General features: G+C 39.9%; 1 protein-coding gene across 26 annotated transcripts in view; it reads right to left on the bottom strand.

The window, feature by feature from the left end:
* Nucleotides 1-19,791, bottom strand: part of INPP4A (inositol polyphosphate-4-phosphatase type I A) — a 128,813-nt gene that overhangs the window by 67,819 nt on the left and 41,203 nt on the right. For 20 of the 26 annotated variants that reach the window (XM_049834418.1, XM_049834417.1, XM_049834419.1 and 17 more), the window contains one exon: nt 11,110-11,169. The exons of 3 other annotated variants lie outside the window; for them this stretch is intronic. The gene's annotated coding sequence lies outside the window, so the exon portion shown is untranslated. Of the gene's footprint in view, nt 1-3,523; nt 3,543-5,201; nt 5,349-11,109; nt 11,170-19,791 lie in introns of those variants that run through there. 3 more of the 26 variants (XM_049834421.1, XM_049834420.1, XM_049834425.1) reach the window with 2 other exon arrangements.

Raw genomic sequence — 19,791 nt, 5'->3', positions numbered from 1 at the left:
CAAGATATCCAAGTTCTCAATTACAGACAATCTCTAGTACCAACAAGTGCGTTTCTCCATAAAGCTGAATAAATATCAACAAACATATATGGTAAAATACAGTCACTCGAGACCACTCATACCCAATGCTCTGGGCATCCGTTTTGTCCATGGGGATCCATAACCACTGCTCCCCGAGTCACTTTTGCTCCCAGCTGTGCCTTCTTGAAAAATCAGTCCTCAAGAACTTTTTCTTTCAATTTTTCCTCCTTCTGCATCAAATACTATCTGAAAGCATTGTTGTCCCAACTTTCTTCTCAAAGAAATAAAAGACTGTGTGGCAGGGTTTTTTGACTTTATTACTTAACCCATCAAAGCAAATGGGTTAACACATATAACCCATTGTTTGTCTGAGGATAAAATGCACCAACAGGCACCATACAAAACAAAGCTGATCTGTCATACTTATGAATCCAAAATAGAAAAGGCTTTTCTTTGTGTTATAGTATATGGATTTCAAAGCCGATTCATAGAAAAGTATCAGGGAAATAAACCAGAAAATATTAAAGTTTGTAATGCAGAAATTAAATGCTAACTTTCAAGCTATTAATAAAGTGCTACATATGTATGAAACGTTTACAAAAGACATTCTTTCAGAATTTCTCTTTAACAGCCATTTAAGTATACTGTTAAAGAACTCACCCTTGAACTAGCAAAGAACTCATCTGTTTGAGAGTGCATCAGTTAACCTAGAATATTTTGTATTATCTCCTACCTTATTGTTCAAGAGATTAAAAATCCCCCCAAACTCTAATTTCTCTTTTTACTTAGTTTCTATTTATATAGTCTATGAACTATAAGGCAATAACAAACAAAAGCAGCAATAACATTTTTTTTCTTTAAAAATGAAAACATGAGAATCGTTTATATTGATAAGTAACTGCAATTTTATGCTAAACTTAAACTTTTATAGACTGGCATGTGAAAATACTCATAGCTCTTCTGCTAAAATGTTCAAAGAACATCACAAAAAAAAATCCAGAGAACCAAACTAAACTATTTTAATATACAGATACACATAATTAGAAAGCAAGAAACTCCTCTCCCAGTAACAGTGGATAGGAGGATTACATTAAAAATTGGCTTCTGCTGAAGAGTATGGTATTAAGCCAAACAGAATGGGGTCTGATTGTTTATCATCTTTTCTCTATTCCCATTACTAACAGATTATTACCATGATATTCTAATCAGTAATTTGACACACTTTCAACTTGGTTTTTACCAGTCTTCTGTCCTAACGCTGCTACCTTATTTCTGTGTGGAAGGTGTTAATTTTTTTCCTTTCCTAAAGGTTATTCATTTTCTTCACAGTAATAACATAGAGTTCCTGTATTAACCCGGGCTCATGCATTAAAAGAAACAGAATACACGGAATCCCAGTTACTTAAGGTATAGAGGTATTGAAAATGTTTCAGGAGTGTTTTCCTTTAGTTTCTGTGGCAATTTAGCTAGAAAAAGTTTCCTCTCTCTCTAGACTGAAGACAAGATCTTTACCCCACACCTTAAAGCACAGTGATGACCTTTAAAAAGGAAAATCAACAAAACATAGCTTACGGTGGCTGCTTTCCTTTCCATCACCCATAAAAAAATTACAGGTGGTGCCTGGGTTCAAACAGGTTTAGCTTCTGAAGTCAGGCCTTGTTCATATAGCACTAACAGTCTTCACTTAAGACTAAGGTACCTGTCTGTATTAACAGGCATGTTTATTAAATGGAGACTGGCTCCCTTATGGAATGGAATGAACAAAGATGAGAGTGCCAGCTGAATAACAACAACAACAAAAAACCCCAAAAAACCAAACCCAACACTTCAAAGTGGAGATCTCCAAGTTTATGGAATGAAGCTCCCAACCAAAGTGGCGGAAACCTCACTATCCAAGATGTTTCCAGGACACTATACCAAGCCTGTAGGTTTACACAGCTGGAGTTTCCTCCACACAGCCATTTTTCTCTACACCTCCACTTTGAACATTTGAGAATATTTGGCAGCTGCCTGGGACAGCTCCAAAAATCACCGTATCACAAATCACAGCAGATTTGCTTAAAGGAAGGTTCCCAACCTGAACATGCGCAACCACTGTGAAAATGCCTCCTTTCAGAAACACCAGATCAATGTTCAAATGTCCCACTAAAAATAGCTTGGTGTTAACAGCTTAGCAGCACTTTTTTATTCTTTTTCTTTGTTTGCTCATGTTAACATGGGCAAAAAGTCAACAATAAAGCACAGTTTCAGACAGCCTATTTTTTAACCGCTTTCAAGGAGTAAGTTCTCACAAGGGCCTGAGCCACCATACAGCTTTTAGAGTATCTCATCTTTGTGTTCTAGGCATTTCTGCAGTTAAAATCTAGATGGAGCTGCACTAAGATTTTTTTTAATACGGAAATTACAGAACAATCTTCAACATAAATGTTCCCAAATGGATGTATTTTTGTTTCAAAGCAAAATTAGATAAACACATTTGAAGAATAAATCAATATTCTCTCTCTCATGCTTGCCTACAACCCCCCAAAGTACCTTGGCACCCTTTATTTTTAGTTTTTATAGCATATAATCTATCCAAACAGAAAACATACTATTAAAAGTTTTATGACAGAAAAATCCAAATAAGTTCGCACAACCTTCTCTCTTGTACTGCATACGGTTCAGCAGAGATACAGTTCACAGACTCTATTTAAATGTACAAAAATATTTCATTTTTTATTAATGTTTAAGAATCTGTGTGAACAAACCATGAGGACAGTGTTTACCTTGATTAAACGCCATGCTATGAAAAGGTTAAGCAAGGTGTATACTCTTTGGATGGGATTCACTTCACTGAACCATACTGCAGTTAAGCAAAATACGCAACTAGTTAGAACTGAGTAGAGAGGGATATGAACCTTCAAAAGGTAATTCTTTCTGACTTTTAAACAGCTATCTTAAGAGACTATGAAATAGGATTAAATTTGCATTCTGACATGTCAAGTTTAATAATAATCTACAACAGTTCTTGGGCAGACCAGGGAAGTATTCCAAACCTCACACTACTCTCGTTTGTCTCTTCATTTGGGTTTATTTAATCCATTCCCCCAAAAAAAGAATTGTGATGGGAAGGAAAAGTTTGCTAGAAATTCCTTTATTTCTTTTTCTTCCTCAATAGGAGTGCAAGATGACTTTTTCCTGAAACTTAAGAGGCAGAATTCCCTCAGACCTGATCATCTTTTCGCCTCCATAAATCTCTTCAAATGGTATCCTTCCAGTTTTTCTGGGCATCCTTATAAGTGACAGCAATACAGGCCTGAGATGCTCCAAGTGCTGTCTCTCAGGAAGAGGCTTAAACAGATTTTCAAATTAAAACCCCAGTTTACTAGCCAGAAAAACATGACGTGATGCTAAATAAAACCAAGAATATAGAAAAAAAGGGCAAACCTAAACTAGGATGGATTCTAAATCTAAGGGAGTTGACCATGACTTTAATAAACAATAAACATGAAAAAGCACTCACACGTTTTCATGCCTATCTTCTCAGTCCTCCCTCCTTGCCATCCATCCTCTAAGTGTCATTCAAAGCACTGTGTTTCCAACAGAACACCCCCCTTCCAAACTATTGACAATGCAGTCCATAAACAGTTTTTTTTTTTCTTTACTGTGGCAATTTTCCAAGTAAGGACTGTGAGATCATCACACAATTGTTTTTACCACAGAACAATAACGACTTAGTACCACTATGTAATAATTAGTTAGGAAGCAGGAAAAAAAAAAAAAAAAAAAAAAAAGAGAAGCCACACTATTCTCTCCTGATATTCTTCTAGGTGCTTAAAAACCTCAGAAACACAGGCTAAGCACTAATAACTAGAGAACTAAACATAGCGTTGCCAGAAGTACATTAAAAAGATTTCTTGCTGTGGCATTTTCTTCCTGTTATTTTACAGATAATTCTGCCAAAGAATGGCCTGATCAATGTCTTAATAGCTCATAAAGCCACTTAGAGCAACTCAGGATTTGCAACAGAGCAGAAAGCACATTACTCACATTTGCTCAAAGAATTCAGCTCCTTTTCGAACCTGGTGTTGGGACAAACCAATGTCTAGGCAAAGGGCAGCTCTTCACCAACACAGAGTTACAAGTTTAAGCATTTGTCAAACTAAGGAGGTATGTGGGGCAAGGGCTGTCACTGACTGTAAGTACTGCACCCGTCACTTGTCACTACAGGCACATCAGGGATCTTCAACCACAATTTTCACTTCATAGCAAGCTCTTCTCTCACTGGTCATGAGTTTGCCACCCAGCAGTCTGCTTCTAAACGTATCTTTGTTACAGGCTAAACTTAATGTGCCTTTGTCCAGCCCTACAAATTCACTTGATGCCCGATTTATCACATACAGCTTTCCCTGTGCAGTGCAGGGAAACTGCAGGGCAATACAGTAGACAGCAAGTATCACACTGTATAGGAGTGACTCAAAAGCACAAGCTGCCAAACAGTCTAAGTCCAAAGAATCCAAGCAATCATTGCCCTTCATAAATCTTTAAGCACTTCCTTAAATGTACATCAAGCATTGTCCTACTGACTACTGTCATGTATTACGGGATTATCACTATGCATTTCTATGTTGGTTAAATATTTTTTCCATATGCTACGTACACACATGAACTCTAATCACTAAGAAGTGCAACATATTCAGTTCACGTCACCTCTAAATCATACATCTGGACATTTCTGTTTCTGTATCATAACCTTCCTACGATACCACACTGTTACACAGATGTTCATTAGTCCTCTGATGGAGTACAGACATCCTGCTTGTTAGCCATCACCGAGCTGGTATCAGCCACATTCCAAAGGTCCCCATGACTCCAGCAGCATAGCTGGAGCAATTACATTTCCCATTTTGCTAGTCTACCTGACATACCCAACACAGCTGTTTCAGACTTCTCTTGAAACATTATTCCTTTGACCATCCCTGAAGGTCTTCTCTTGCATCTGTAACCTACTGAGCTGAAGTTTCTTGGATATTGCAAGAAATGTTGCACTTACTCCAGATCAGGTCCCAGCCCAGACACACCCAGCTGAGTTGCCCTCCCTCAACTGGAAATACATCTCCTGACACTTTCCTGGATCCCATCCATCGCTTTCATGATGGTGTCAAATTGACAGACTAGAGACAAAACTTGAACCCACTTACCCTCACATAGGCATTTCTCCTTCAAGGTCTTCCATTGTTGAACTCCCTGTTCATAGGAAAAGCTGTTGCATTACTTCCCAAGCTGAGGCTGTAGCACCATCCAATTTCAGGCATTCAGCACAGATGCCAGAGTCAGGTGCCTAGGCTCTGTTAACAGCCAAGAGAGAAAGGCAGGAGTTGGGTGCCTAATTAAAAATCTGCCTCTTTCCACTGATTATATAAGAGCTTAGACTGCTAATTTTGACACCAAGGTTAAACTCAGTAAGTGAATTCCTGCCTGTGTGTGTGGTCTGACACTTTGCTGTGTTGAATTCCATCCCTTCGGTATTACCTAATTGTACAATTACTTGTATAGTCATTCTGTCTAAAACTGTGTACTGGAAATTAATGTCCTCCTCCCACCAGCAAGTTTCAACAGCCTGCTTTCAATACAACATGACAACAAAATCAACTCAACAACAACAACAAAAGCCTCAAGAAAACTAAACAAGTCAACTCCCAATAATCTCATACATCTACCTCCTGTTGTCTCCCCTCGTGCCAGCTCTTTGCATGAGTTCACAGTTATTACACTAACCTAATCTTCATCTGCCTTGAACAGTGATTTTGATGCAGCACCATGTTAAATGGTTCAGTAGAATCCAGGGAGACTAGATCTAGCACATTTTTTCTTTTTCTAGATAACCTACTTTCTTATTAGAAAAAGATACTAGGTCAATCTGACACGACCTATCTTAGCAAAACAGATCGTGTTTCATCCTCCTTCCACTCAGCTCCGGTGTCTTAAATTATTCCTTCCTTCAAAAAATTTTGAGGTTATTAAGGTCAAATTAACAAGCCTGAAGTTGCCTAGATCACATTTTCCATTTCCTTAGAGATACATATATAACATTTAATAGTATCAAATAATAAAAATCCTCTAAAAAATCTTAGTAACGGATCTGTATTTTAATTACACATAAAAAAAAAGGTGCCTTTAAGAAATTCCCTATTTGGAAGTTCCCAATACAGCAACTTAAAAAGTCGCTCTGGCAGCCAGAAAGTCTGATTGCTTTTAAAATATGAGAGATGCAAAAACTGGATGCCTCTTCTGAGATTACAAATGATGAGTAAAATACCCAAGACTTCCTGAAAGCTCCTGAGACCCCAAGATCACAAGATATACAGCAGGATATAGCTAGGGCCCTTGTTTAACTCGATATGGGAAATCCCAGCGCGGATCTGAGATGCTTCTTGGATCTCTGTTACACAATCCTCTAAGTGCTGCACAGTACCTTAGATTTCTACCATTCAGTACAATTTCTTATATTCACAAACTGTTGAATATGTTCACATAGACTTTCCAATTTGTTGGGTCACTCAAGCATGCTACATCTGGAAAAGTTTTTGTGATGAGGCATGATTTTCTTGACAAAATTTAAAGACATTTAAAAGGATAAATATGTTATCCAGTTCAAGAAAACTGCCTGATAGGATGTAGGAACCTTTTTTCTTTTTTTCCTTTTCTTGTTGTTCTAGCACTTTCGTATCTCTATCAGCTTGCCATACACATGAAAATTTGCAAAAAATACCTTAAAAGTAAACAAAACATTTGCTTAGTCTAAAATTTTAAGATCTTTTTTTTTTTTACCCAAATTGGCATTTTCTATGCCTTGAGCTGAAAGCAATCATCGTGTTAAGAACGTGATATTTGTGTACATTGCCTCCTTCAGACAAATTGGGCCTGAATTTTAAGACACCTGTTTATTGATTCATTCATTCTTCAAACAGTAGAAGTGTGAGTTGAGCATCCTGCTGCTTTACAAGTAGGTTTGTAGCTGTCTGTACATGTCACACAATGTTCAAAACAGGCAGCCAGTTAAGACTCCTGAATATCATGGCTAAAAACTTCTACTTGGGCTCTGCCTAAATTAATACTTATGGGGCACCTCAATAAACTCTGATGCAGCATGGCAACTTAGCTTAGAGGCAGAACATGAGCACATGTGTAACTATAAGCTTCAGTCCGAAATGAGCAGAAAATTAAGATTTCTCCTGATGTAGACTTTAAGACTGGCCTGACTTCCTGTGAGACCTTGGATCACTGACAACTGCTCCTGACTTCACCAAGGGCTGCAGGTGCTCAGTGTCTACAAAGGACTTTTATTGAGATGTCTGAGTTCAGATTAAAGGTATGTATTTGAAAATTTGACTTCACGTATTTGAAGTCCATCTGCCCTGCCCTCCCAAAAGTTGTGAAATATCATGCACTAAAGCTAAAAATAACTAGGAGCCTTTTCTGCTATTTATTCTGCAGAGACAAGGATGCTAGCAATGCCCCAGTCTGAGGCATACTATCACTGCAGATTTTTGTCTTTTATTACAGTGCTTCAAGCTATTGTATTCCACCTAGCCTTGGAGACCATACAGAGATTTGGCAGGTGTTTGTACTGCACAGTCCAGACCTTTTGAGATGTACGGAGGTCTGGGCTTGAGGACCTGCATGGTCACTTCCTATCTTATCTTCCTAGCTATATGGAAAATATCACTGGAAGTAGGAAATGATCCATATGCAAAGTTTCCAAGAATGCAAATAGTATGGTAGGCAGCTGATTTTGGGGATTGGTTTAGAACATTCAGATTAAGCGTTAATCCTCTCAGCCTCAGTATGTTTTAGTGAAACCATTATTCCTGAAATCCTCATAATGATTCTGTGATAGTTCATCTATGTATCTCCCAAGGATAACACTGAGATTGTTAACAATTAGGTACTGGACATTTTGGAATTTTTAAACACTGTAACAGCTTTATAATTAAAATGCAAACACAGGAGTAAAATGAATATGTTATTGAATTGAATGTAAGCTTGGACAGGATAATGTTCCAAACACTTGAAATGCCTTGATATAAGAGTAGCATTTAATTCCAGAAAACCCTTAATTCATTTTTGTGCTTGCACAGAACATATGTATGTTAAATACTTGTAAAAAGAGACAGAAGTCATCATAGTAAAGAAACAAAGTAATAACCCACAGATCATTGTAATCCCCAGACACTTAAAACATCTGAAATTCTGCTGCCTCCTTCTCCCTGACTCTGTGCCCTCTACAGCCGTTCTCATTAGCTACTTATCATCATGTCCTCTTACCCTTCTTTCTGTCCCTCTCCCTGCATTCAGGCTCTACGCTAATTATGCCTTCATTTAAGATATTATTCAAACTCAGTCTTTCATCTCTCTTCATTGCTAAAGTCATGGTTAACTCTGCAGACTAGGATCAGCAGAGTCAGAAAAACACCTAATGGAATATATAACATTACTGAAAGGCCAAGTGCCTCACATTATGCAGTAACAGCACATGTAGTTACTGCAATTATACACAGCAATCAGGCATGGTGCACGCAGTCGATCTAGCACTAACAAGAAGATGATGAACATGATGGTCTAAGAAACAGCATCACTGCACATTTAACACAGCCATGCATTCACGCATGGCCTGCTCTGCATTTTAACATACTTTACAAACTGGCAAGAAGCGAAAAGAAAGAGGGGAAGGAACAAACTAGTGAATGCTGGGTTTTGTTCAAAAAACAAACTGTAGAAGCAGATAGTAAACTTGCAGTAAAAGGTAACAACAACGACCTTAAAGCAGCTTGCTGTGCTAATAACAATTATGCCTCTTTAGTCAGTCACTCACACAGTTTGTTCGTCACCTATATCAGTACATGCTTTAGCACAGCACATTTTCTGGCTATGTCACCCAGAGAACTGACTGAACAGAAAGCAGGGACTACTACTTAAAAAGGGTGCCACTAGAGATAAACTCTGTTTTATACATTAAGGAGCATCAATCAAAAAAGCTATGTGGAGCTTTACACATGCAACACTGAGTTTGACTTGTAATGCTGCCAATAAATCCAAATCAGTTGAAAGAAAACATGCACCAAAATACAAAGTGAGCAGGCAAACAGAAGTGGGTGGCATTCTCTTTTCTTTCTTTCCTATCTTCTCTCCAGACCTAATCTAACATAAAGTTTCAAATGAGTAGTGCAATCTGTCTATATGAAGTTGATTGCACAGCCAGGGCCATACTTGAGAAACACTTCATTACAATGATATGCTGTCCCTGTAGGGGAGCCCCAAATGCTGGTCTTTTCCTCTGTTGTTATGGATTTCTTTTAAAGTGTGGAGACAGACCCCCAGGGGAGAAGACTTAGCTGTTTTGGGGAAGAATGACATTCTTTTTTGATTTCTTCAGCAAGAAGCAGCACTGAACTGGATGGAGATGCTGAACTGCCCCAGGCCTATCTTTTCCAATGCAGACAATGATTAATAGAAGAAAGAAAAATGGTATGAATGACTAGTATTACTGCAATTCCTTCCAAATCACAGTAAAGCCAGCTACAGGGTCTGGCAATGCTAATTTACTGCTGGCAACTTCATCCCTGCCTTCTTGGGATTGAGAAAGATCCGTAAGTGCATGCCTGATTCCCAAGTTATTCTTCACCAAACAGTTCAAGATGGTGAAAGGAAAAAATTACACATAAGCCCCTGCAGCGTCCTGTTGTGCACTGTATTCCATTCTGCCCCAGTTAAATAACCCACTCCATGGTATCGACCCCTTGCTTTAATTCCAGATGTATGCACAACCATGGCAGCACACCTCTCTAGACTTTTCAGTAATTAATTCTCAGTCTGCATTAAGACACACATCTGACAGAAGAAAAGCAATGCTACACGAGAAAGTGCATTTGCTGACTCTGTCTGCTTGATCTTACAAATGAGCTTGTTCTCCTTTAGCAGGAGTTGGGGAATAACATCTCTGAGAAGTCACTACTGTTCACCACTAACTATACTCCAACGTTCATTCTTTGCTGAATTCTATAAAAGGGTACTGAGGGCACTGCATGAAAGATGAGGAGACTGAGGGTTCCCCCTCAATTTCTGCACATGATTACCCATGTGACCATGAGCATCAGATGTGACCATGAGCATCACGTTTCACCTCTCAGTGCCTCCTACCCCCAGAGCAGCAAAACATCCTGCCTCTACCAGAAGACTCATTTGATTGGTGTCTGCTTCATATTGCCTTGCAGTTAAGGCCATATCCCACACAACACCAGCACATGTGCCACAACTTCTCTTACTCTCTGAAATCCCAGAAGCCAGGCGCAGCTGGTCAGCCTGACACACACCCCACCAAGTGCTGCTCTGGCCCACAGGAAGCAAGAAGAGTCCTATTACTGAACTTTGCTTGGAAACGAGTGGGGAAGAGTCTTCTCACAAGAGTCTTCTTCTAACAGGAACCCCACCAGCACACGTACTCACCTCTCAGGGCCTAGTAATGTGACCATCAGCCTCTGCCCCCTGCCACATCACAAGACATAAAGTAGCTCTTTCACTGTGGAAATGTCTGTGAAATGCCCAATGGGATTCGGTTCTTATCCTGAAGGATACTGCTCTATGCTACAGCAATATTCAGTGACAACAAAGGCAGATCTATCTTCTTCCATCTCTGTTGACCTAAGATGTTCAAGGGAGGAAAATTAAAGAACCACCAGTTTGTTCATATGGTGGGAAGAGGTGACAAGTCTTGGCTTTTCAGCATAGGCTGTACTTTAAAACTCACAAATTTCCAGAAACACATCACTTTTTCAAAGATGAACGAATCACACTGTCACTAGATAATGACCTACCTGAGCTTCTGTGGACAACGCACCAATGATAACAGAAAACCTCTGGCCACAGAGCAAAACATAGGGTAAGCATGCCACTGATACCAGAACATAGGATCTTGTCAGCACTTCATTATTTCTGAGGCTGAAGTTGCTTTTGCTTTGTCTGCCTCTAATTTATTTAGTCTTTGAACCTTTGCATTCAGTGTCCACAGATCATCACACATTATAGTACCAATCAGTAAAATTACATTACCTTACTCCATCTTTCACAGATGAAATTTGGCATGTGCATCCAGTTCTTTTTTAATAAAGCCTGAAAGACACAAAAAGGACAAACTGTTTCTGACTGAATGGATCCAAATAAGCAGGCTTGTAGTATAGGAAAAAAAATTTGGGAGAAAGCAATAAATATAGGAACAATGAAAAAAAACCACCCCAAAAACACTAAAAGCTTGTTAACACTCTGCATTTTTTACATTTTATAACACAGCTCCTTAACCATTTGAAACAGAATCTGGACTGTGGATCAATTCTAAGGAAAGAGAACATAAGAATAAAGCCAAAAGAGAAATTTCAGAATCAGGTACTGTTACTGTACCATTTTACACTTAAGGACTGTGATGTCTATCTCCCTTCTACTGTATTAATGAAAATACAATGCATTTAACTAAAATACTTTTCTATTAAGTCTGTAAAAGACTCATGGCAGTTACGGTATAGGAAGCTCAATAAAGTAGCTACTTCATGTCACCAGTGACAGTCCAGCTCTCCCATCACAGCTTCTCAACTCAACTATCTTGTCCCATCTGCTCATTCCAGCTGCAGTCAGTGTTGAGGTCACCACATGGCACTGCAACTACTTTCCCAAGAGGATGCTCTGCAAAACAGAAGAGCTAACAACTGAACCCAGATCCCCAAAGAATTTTTACTTCCTGCAGGTCCAGACTGAATTCAGATGCCAGTGGCTGAGAGATTAAAGAGCTTCATTTCTGGCTGCCAACACCCACAGCTCTTCCATCGTGACAAGGAACATACTGTCCTTGGCCATACCAACATCACTCACCTCACCTAAGCAACAGGCATCTTAATGGGCTTTTCTCCCTTCAAGGAGTATAATCAAGACATTTCCTAGCACATTTTATCCCATAAATCAGTCAGTCCAGAATCCTTATTCAAGTTCATTGTCAGATACACAATTCACATGGCACAAAAGTAAGGCTGCTAGACATGAAGGTTAACTTTAACCTGAGAAAGCCACAGCCTTCCTAGGCTCCCTCTGTAGCTAGCCAAATCCAACTTCTACACCACTTAATCCACCAGCTATTGCAGTTGGCCCCTGACCGAGGCCCTGAGGTGCAGGCGAGGCTCCCCGTCACATTGCCCAAGGCTGCTTCTGTTCTGCCTAAGCCAGTTGTCACACAGTATCCTAACATTTCACTCCCATGGTCTCTTCTCAGCCCCCACGGTCATCTTAAGGCACGATCATTATTTTGTGAGAGTACTGTTCTGAATTTCAGGTTTACAGTTTCCAAAATGATGCAAGAGCTGTGTTGCAACCCAACAGAAGAACAGTACTTTATAGAGGTAAACTGGGAGCAGGTGCCTCACACCCTGGCATGAAGGTAGCTGGGGTGCTGGATAGTGCAAAACCTGCTGGCATGGAGAGCGAGGTGAGGTACACAGACAAACCTGGCACAGTGCTGTCCATATGGGGAGCAGCCCGTGGAGTGAGTTGTCTCTACCAACTAACGCCAGAAGCAAACCCAGAAGTAAAGTAACACGCAGTATAAAAAAGTGGGGGATCAGGACGAGGGAGCAAACTGTAGAGTGAAATGTGGATGAATCTGATGGGAAATGGGCTGGGCTGCAGGACAGTCCAAGACAGCAGCCAGTTGAATACTTCAGGCTCAGCTTCTCAGCCTTTGACCTTGAAGGCAAGAGACAGACTTCCTCTAATGTGGTGCTACTGAAATTACTATCTCCTGCTATAGCTGAGACATGACCACCTCAGTCATATCCTTTTTTTTTTTCTAATGACACAAAAATCCTGTCAGAATGAAAGAGAATTTATGTGAATCCATGCAGGCTAGCTGCACAATTTCCCCTTTGCAGCGTCACAGCATCTTGCAGGCTGAGACATTACAGAAGAGCAGAAGCCAAACCCAGCAAAGCAACACTAGTGTGTTCAGCACACACTGCTGAATAATTACTCCACTGCACATCTCCTTCCAAGAGGAAACCTGTTCCTCAGCAAGAGGTAGTAGAATCTGACTTTACAGAATAATTCAGGCTGCAAAGGATAGTCCAGCTTTCTGCTCCAAGCAGGATCACCTCTCAGCTCAGAAAAGGTTGCTCAGGGCTTTATACAGTTGGGTCTTAAAAACCAACAAGGACAGAAACTCTTCAACCTCTCTTGGCAAACTGTTCCACTGCTGGACTACCTGTTGTTACAGGGCCACTGGAACCAGCAGTACAGTTATTTCACATTTCCAAAAGCATTACAGAAGGAAAACAACAATTTATAACCAATTGCTTACTGCACAACTGATGCACCACACAAGTTGATCATTCAGTTTCACACCTTCACCTGTCTATTTACACTCAGAAGAACAGAACAAACACATTAACTGTGTACCTGGGAGTTAGCAAATAATTATGGATCAAATTTTTTATCTTAAGGCCAAAACAAAAGCTCTTCAACTAGTATGGTCTCCAGGATGAGAACAAGTATGATTTTTAACCTGAAATATCTGCCATTTTGCTACAACAGTGCATGTTAGAAATCTTTGACTGTGGTACCACAAAACTGTTGCAAGGTAACAGGTTGCTATGTAGAGAAGATACTTCTCTAGTAAAATTGATAGATGGGGGAAATATATAAATATATACAGTAGAATTACGAAAGCTGAAACTTTAATTCACAGAAAAATATTCTGATCAGTTTAAGCAGTTTTACTTCTTAAAACATTAAATTCAGGGAAGATTCATACATAAAGCAAACGGTGTTCAGATTTGTGATGCAGTAATTAAGACGCAATTCATCAGTTTACAGTGCTGTATGTAAATATTAAGAAAATCAAAACTATCAAAGAAGAGCCAGGACTGAAGTAAAAGAAATATTTGAAGTTCAAAAGCATTAAGACAAAACAACACACTACAGACTAACAAGAAGAACTTCCGCTACAAATAGGGAGTTTATCAGTTGAGAAAAACTAAGAAGGAAGACCTCGGTATCAGTCACAAAAATGCAGATACTGTGTTGTTAGGTTGTACGAGCCAACGGGCTCGTCACTACAAAAAGCAGCAAGAAGACTGAGTCAGAACACTGGCTACAAGCTAAACATTGCCAACCTCAGTCTGTAAAAAGTGTAGAGAAAAAGCTTATGAGAACAACACAGAGTCAGCCTCCCCAGAGCAGACAAAAAAATTGTTAAGCTCAGCAAAGTGAAGGCTGAGATGAGTTACAATTTGCTCTCAGAAATACATGACAAGGGCTAAATGCCAGAAAGGTGAAAAAAGCATTAAGATAAGTGGATCTTAACAAAATAAGTAACCTAACTGGAATAATAGCAACCAAGAAAGCTAGTTTAGCCAAGGAAAAACTTGGTTTCCATATAAAAGGAGCATTATGTCACTGTTAAGACAAGTCAACAACTCAGGAAACCCCATCCAGCCCTATGCTTCTATGCACCCATCAGCAAAGCATCTAAAATTTCTTACAAAAGTATACCTCTTAACAGAAGTGACCTATAAGGCGGCTCAAGTTTTCTTCTCTTTTCATTGTCCAAGGTGAAGGCAGAACAAACTTGAGGTTCACTTCTATGACTGTCAGTTCAGATGAGAAGTTACAAAGCATTTTACTTACCCTGGCTTTTGGAGAGTTTCTCAATGAGGACAGAGACATCTGACATTACGTGGGACTCAGGGTTAAATGTGATATGCAATAGTTTTTGGCAAAGTCATTTACTATTTTAAATCATTTTTATTTTGGTAAATTCAGTGCAGGCACACAAAGTTCCAAACTGGTATCCTTTATAACTTCAACTGTATTTATTTGGTATAGTTATTTCTTCTTTTTCCATTCAAAAAGCAGGGCACGTACTGTGAAAGCTCCCAGACACCACGAAAGCTACTCAAAAAGCAAGTCACAGCCAGCCACAGTCACAAGATCAAGGGCTGATACAATGGACCTGCTACATTATAACCCTGTAATATACTATATCACCACTCACCTTCAGGACATTTAATATAAATACGTAAACCTGGTAACTCATTATTCATTTCACTTAAAAGGGAGAAATAAAAATGGCAGGGATGATAAAGGAATTGAAAAATCCTATTTACAATACTATGACAAAAAAATTACTAGTTCTGTGGCCACAGGCAAATCCCTTTCATCTCTGTGGCTTAGCTCACACACCTGTAAAATAGAGACACAATGCGACCTAGTAAGTACATTGAGTTTCTCTGCTGGCAAGTTATATTCATACCTTGCTCACTAACATCAGGAAGTCACACCCATTTTGCATAGTAACACTGGAAATCACGCATTCTAGAGTGACGTGTTTTAAAATCAGTCCATCAGTGAGATTTTTAGAAAAATATTGCAAATTCTGCAAAGAAGGCAAGTCTTACCTACCTATCTCCCAGCAAGTTCTGAACCTCCTGCAGGTGCCCTCCTGCTCTGCACCCCATTCTAAAAGCAACTCTGGTTCTTCAACTACATTTCTAGAGTCTGCCTGTAAGTTCTCCTCTTCGACACAATCACATTTTTTAGTTGCATTCCAATTCTGTTGTGCATTGGTACCTGATTAAGAACCACTAGAGTGCTAGAACTGAACACCAGTAGTACATGCCCAGGTAGTAAGCCCAGAGAGTCCAAGGTCACTTGCATATGAAAGACTTTAACTGGGCACCAACTCAAGATCCTCTTTTTCACCCTACATTGTACAGTTTTTAAATTACATTGTCCTGTAATAGCAGTAAAACCACAGCACAGCATGGTAATGCGCTACTGCACACCACACCAAAGCACCAGCTTCTTGGCATGTTCTGCCTCTGGCCTTCTGCATTAAGAAATGATGATGATGGAAAAAAAGATTCTTCAAAGAATGCAGCATGTTTTTGCTTAATTAAAACCATATAGAAATTGTTTTGCAATCGACTGATGATGGCAGTTCAAGCCTTACTGCTTGCTGCCGGATTTTAAAGCCATTCACTGTAAGGAAATGATATATAGTGAGATTTTTTCCTCCCCAATTGCTTGTACTTGCAACCAGGGCTACCACACAAACTGAGGAGAACATCATTTCTCAATTAATTCTGCCATGCCATTATTCCTAAATACTGCAGAAAGTGAAGCACATGACATCATTTCCTGTGGAGAAACCTAAAAGTGTGATATAAAACAAACATAAAAATGATAGGGGGTGTCCTGTTGAAAATCCCTCACTTTCTTCTCTTTCTTTCCCTTCTTCCCTCTTTCTCACTCACTGGACAGCAGCTAAATCACTTCAGGGAGGAACGAAACAAATACTTTTCCTTTGCAATTAAATGTGGTGTCAATATCTCTGAAGGGTACCAGCAACCCATGACACCAGGTATGATTTCGTCCATTAGTTAAACAGAGAAAAAAGAGAGCTACTTTGCCCAGAGGCTAGCTTTGATCTGGGCACAGTCCAACAGACATGCTCTTCTGATGGGAGTTAAACGAATCCAAGCTACTGCCTCCCATTGCTCGTACTTGCTTTTCCCCTCCTCCTTCAGCAAAACTGCACTTGTTGGTACAACCTATGCTTAAAAAAAACAAACAAACAAACAAAAAAAAACAAACCAAAAACTTGGACAGAAAAAAAGAGCAAAACAGAACAGTATGCAAAAGGTACAATGTAAACCAAAGCACTTTGACAGAACCAAGCTGGGGAATGACTGCATTTGCTGTTTATGCTGGCAAATTTGAAGAGCAGAAACCTCTGCAGCAGACAAGCAGCTGAGGATCAACCACATGACAGTAGAGCTGCAAATAAATACTCATTCAAGCAAGCAGTCAGACCCAATGCAGCTCAGAAGACATCTCCCGTAAACATATTTTAAAGGCTCCAGTTTCCAACAATCAGCCTACAAACCCAGGCAGCACATTCTTTTTCTAGGTCAAGATAGTTATGACCCCTGCTACAAACCTCAAGCAGACAGAAGGTAGAATACACTGTGTGTCCCGCTGTGCTCTGTCTGATCTTCTCCATTGCCTTGGGGCAAATAAAATGCAGCATTCTTTAAACTCGTTTGTAAACTATTTATGATTTCCCAAAGTCTTCCCTTATATTCCCCATTTTGAAACACCAGTCTTCAGGATTTGAAAGAACATCAACTCTCTTCATTCTGAGCAAATTATTATTGTGATCAATGTGGCAACTCTTTCTGCAGTACTTACACAAGATGCTATCACCATCATATCAAAATATGCTTTACAGAAAAAGAGGAAACTTGCCTTGTCTTGATCTGACTTCCCCAGAATTATTTCAGATTTGCTTGCATTATGTATGCAACCTGTACTTTCACAACATTAAAGTTTCAGCTATTTTCAGCTCTCAGTTGGGAAGAAATAAAACACACATCTGTGACTGTATCTAGATCACCGGCTGCAGCAGTGCTTTACCATTCCTAATGCTAAGCTGTGTTCCTAAACGAGTCACAACTTCTTGTCAGGCAGAAACACAGTCACAATTTACCTTGCTCTGCACCTGATTTTCATGAGAAGAAAATCATAGTACATGCCAATACGTCCCCAGGTTGAACAGACATGGAGCCAGAACCCACAGCATGCGCTGACATTGGGTCTGTTCCTCAACATTGTCACATACACACCTCCACAAGCCAGTCTAGCTAAGGAGTGCTGTTGTGCAAAATGGGAAGCAAGGAAAAGATTACAAAAAACAGTTCCAAGGTCAAATTGGTTTGCATGAGCAAATTGTGTATTTCACATTCTACTTTAAATATTAAGGAAAAGTCCTGGTTTACTATTAATTACAAGCATGATCAATCCAACCATTTATTATGTGCTTATGCAGAAGAGATGAGGTGTATGAAGAACACCCAGGACCACAGTGAACCAACTTGAACAGTTTTCTAATATTGTTGACAATAAATGAATGGTATCCAGTACCTAAAATTTGCACTCCCTTCTTTCATTTATTATATTAGTGTCACAGTAAGACACATTTTTCTTAGCTACTGAATGCCCACATGCCTGTCTCTTTTTTATCACAGAAGGCTATACTTTCAGGCAAAACAATATTCCATTGTAAAACTAAGCATCCAAGTACTAATGGGAGGAAATTATCTTCAAGCAGTATAACCAAATGATAATTTTCTGAGGTTTTCAGTTTTATCAAATCCCTGAGATGTTGACATTAAGATGGGTTTTCCTTTTAGGGTAATCCATTGCACTGACCATGTCATGCAGATGTATTTTATGGACCCCCAAATGCAACTTGAGAGCTGATGCAAATTGGAACATTGGGCACTCCAGCCATGAAATGTGCGGCACAATGTGGGGGGGTTGGACTAGATGACCTTTAAAGGTCCCTTCCAAACCAAACTATTCTATGATTCTATGAAATCTAGGCTGCATTATTAATTTTTGCATATAAACAGTCACATGGTTACTGTGAAGACATTGTTTTCTTGGGTCCCAGTAATATGAATCACAGAGGAATGGGGGAAAAAAGTGCAAGTTGTAGGAAAGTTGGGAAAGTTGTAGGGAAGTCAGGAAAGATGTCATACTTTCAAAAAAAAAAAAAATGCTGCAAAATATTGCACTCTTCATCAGCTACGACAGCTCTCCCAAATGCCTATTTGCTACCTCCCTTCTTCCTCTTAGAAGCCTTTTAGAAATTTGCAAACATTTTTAGTATAGTTAGGGTTAGCAGCAAGTAAGCACTGTGCTAGGAAGCAAATACTCTTCCCATTTATCCTGGATGTTTTGCTCATTACAGGAAGGGGTATCAAATCTTCAGACAAATTACTAGCGAGTTCTTGTCTGCTACTTACAACAAATAAAACATCAGCTAAGCAGATCTTCACTGATAAGTGGTCTGCCCTCCATTTCCATCTCTCTGCTAAATTTTACGTAAAATCAGCATTTAAAGACACCCCCGGTTTTTGAAGAGACAATAGTTACATGTGCCAAATTGTTTCTAACCCTCAATAAAATCCTACCAGTGGCCCCTTGTAACATTTTTTGATTTTCCATGAAATGAAAGCCTGTGGGGATGTTTACATATCTGAAATATAAATCCCACTAACAAGCACAGAAAAGAACGTTCAGTTCTTCTTGAGCTATTAGGAAACACTTGCATCCCACAAAAAAGACAAAGTATTTACAAGGTAGTGAAAAGTCAGCAAGGTAGTGAAAAGTCAGACACCATGGGTGTTAGGTGAACCTAAGGCCCTCCTTACACACACACGCTGGCAGCCTCCCATCACTTCCAAGCACAAAAGCAGCTGCTGCCTTCAAGCACTCCCTGTGCAAATGGAAGTTTATTTTTCCACATGCCCAACCAGGTCCTCTCTCTCACTGCTCTCTGTACCCTGAAGGTGCTCAGCCCTTTCTGCTGCCCCCATGCACTGAAGTGACATGGCAAACACGTCAACTGCCCCATGCAAACCGCCACCACCTCCACCTCCCTCTCCGGGGCACAGAGCAGCTGGCAGAAACCGGGCTTTCATGGCAGAAGGGGAGGAGAAGAGGGCTGGATGGCAGGAGCCAGGAGGACTGTTGCTGCCTTGGCCCCCCACCCACAGGCATCTCTGCCCTTCATAATCCAGCCTGCCCCACTGGCAGCGAAGCCCTGTCTTACTCCGCCCTCTCAGGCCCACAGGAGCTGACTGCTGGGCAGCATTTGCAATTTCACGACAGAGGAGCCCTCAGATAACT

The sequence above is a fragment of the Accipiter gentilis genome, chromosome 31 (genome assembly GCF_929443795.1).
Source record: "Accipiter gentilis chromosome 31, bAccGen1.1, whole genome shotgun sequence".
In the NCBI taxonomy this organism is placed as follows: Eukaryota; Metazoa; Chordata; class Aves; order Accipitriformes; family Accipitridae; genus Astur; species Astur gentilis.
Note: the sequence above shows the minus strand (reverse complement) of the source record. Positions and strands in the feature narration are given on the sequence as shown.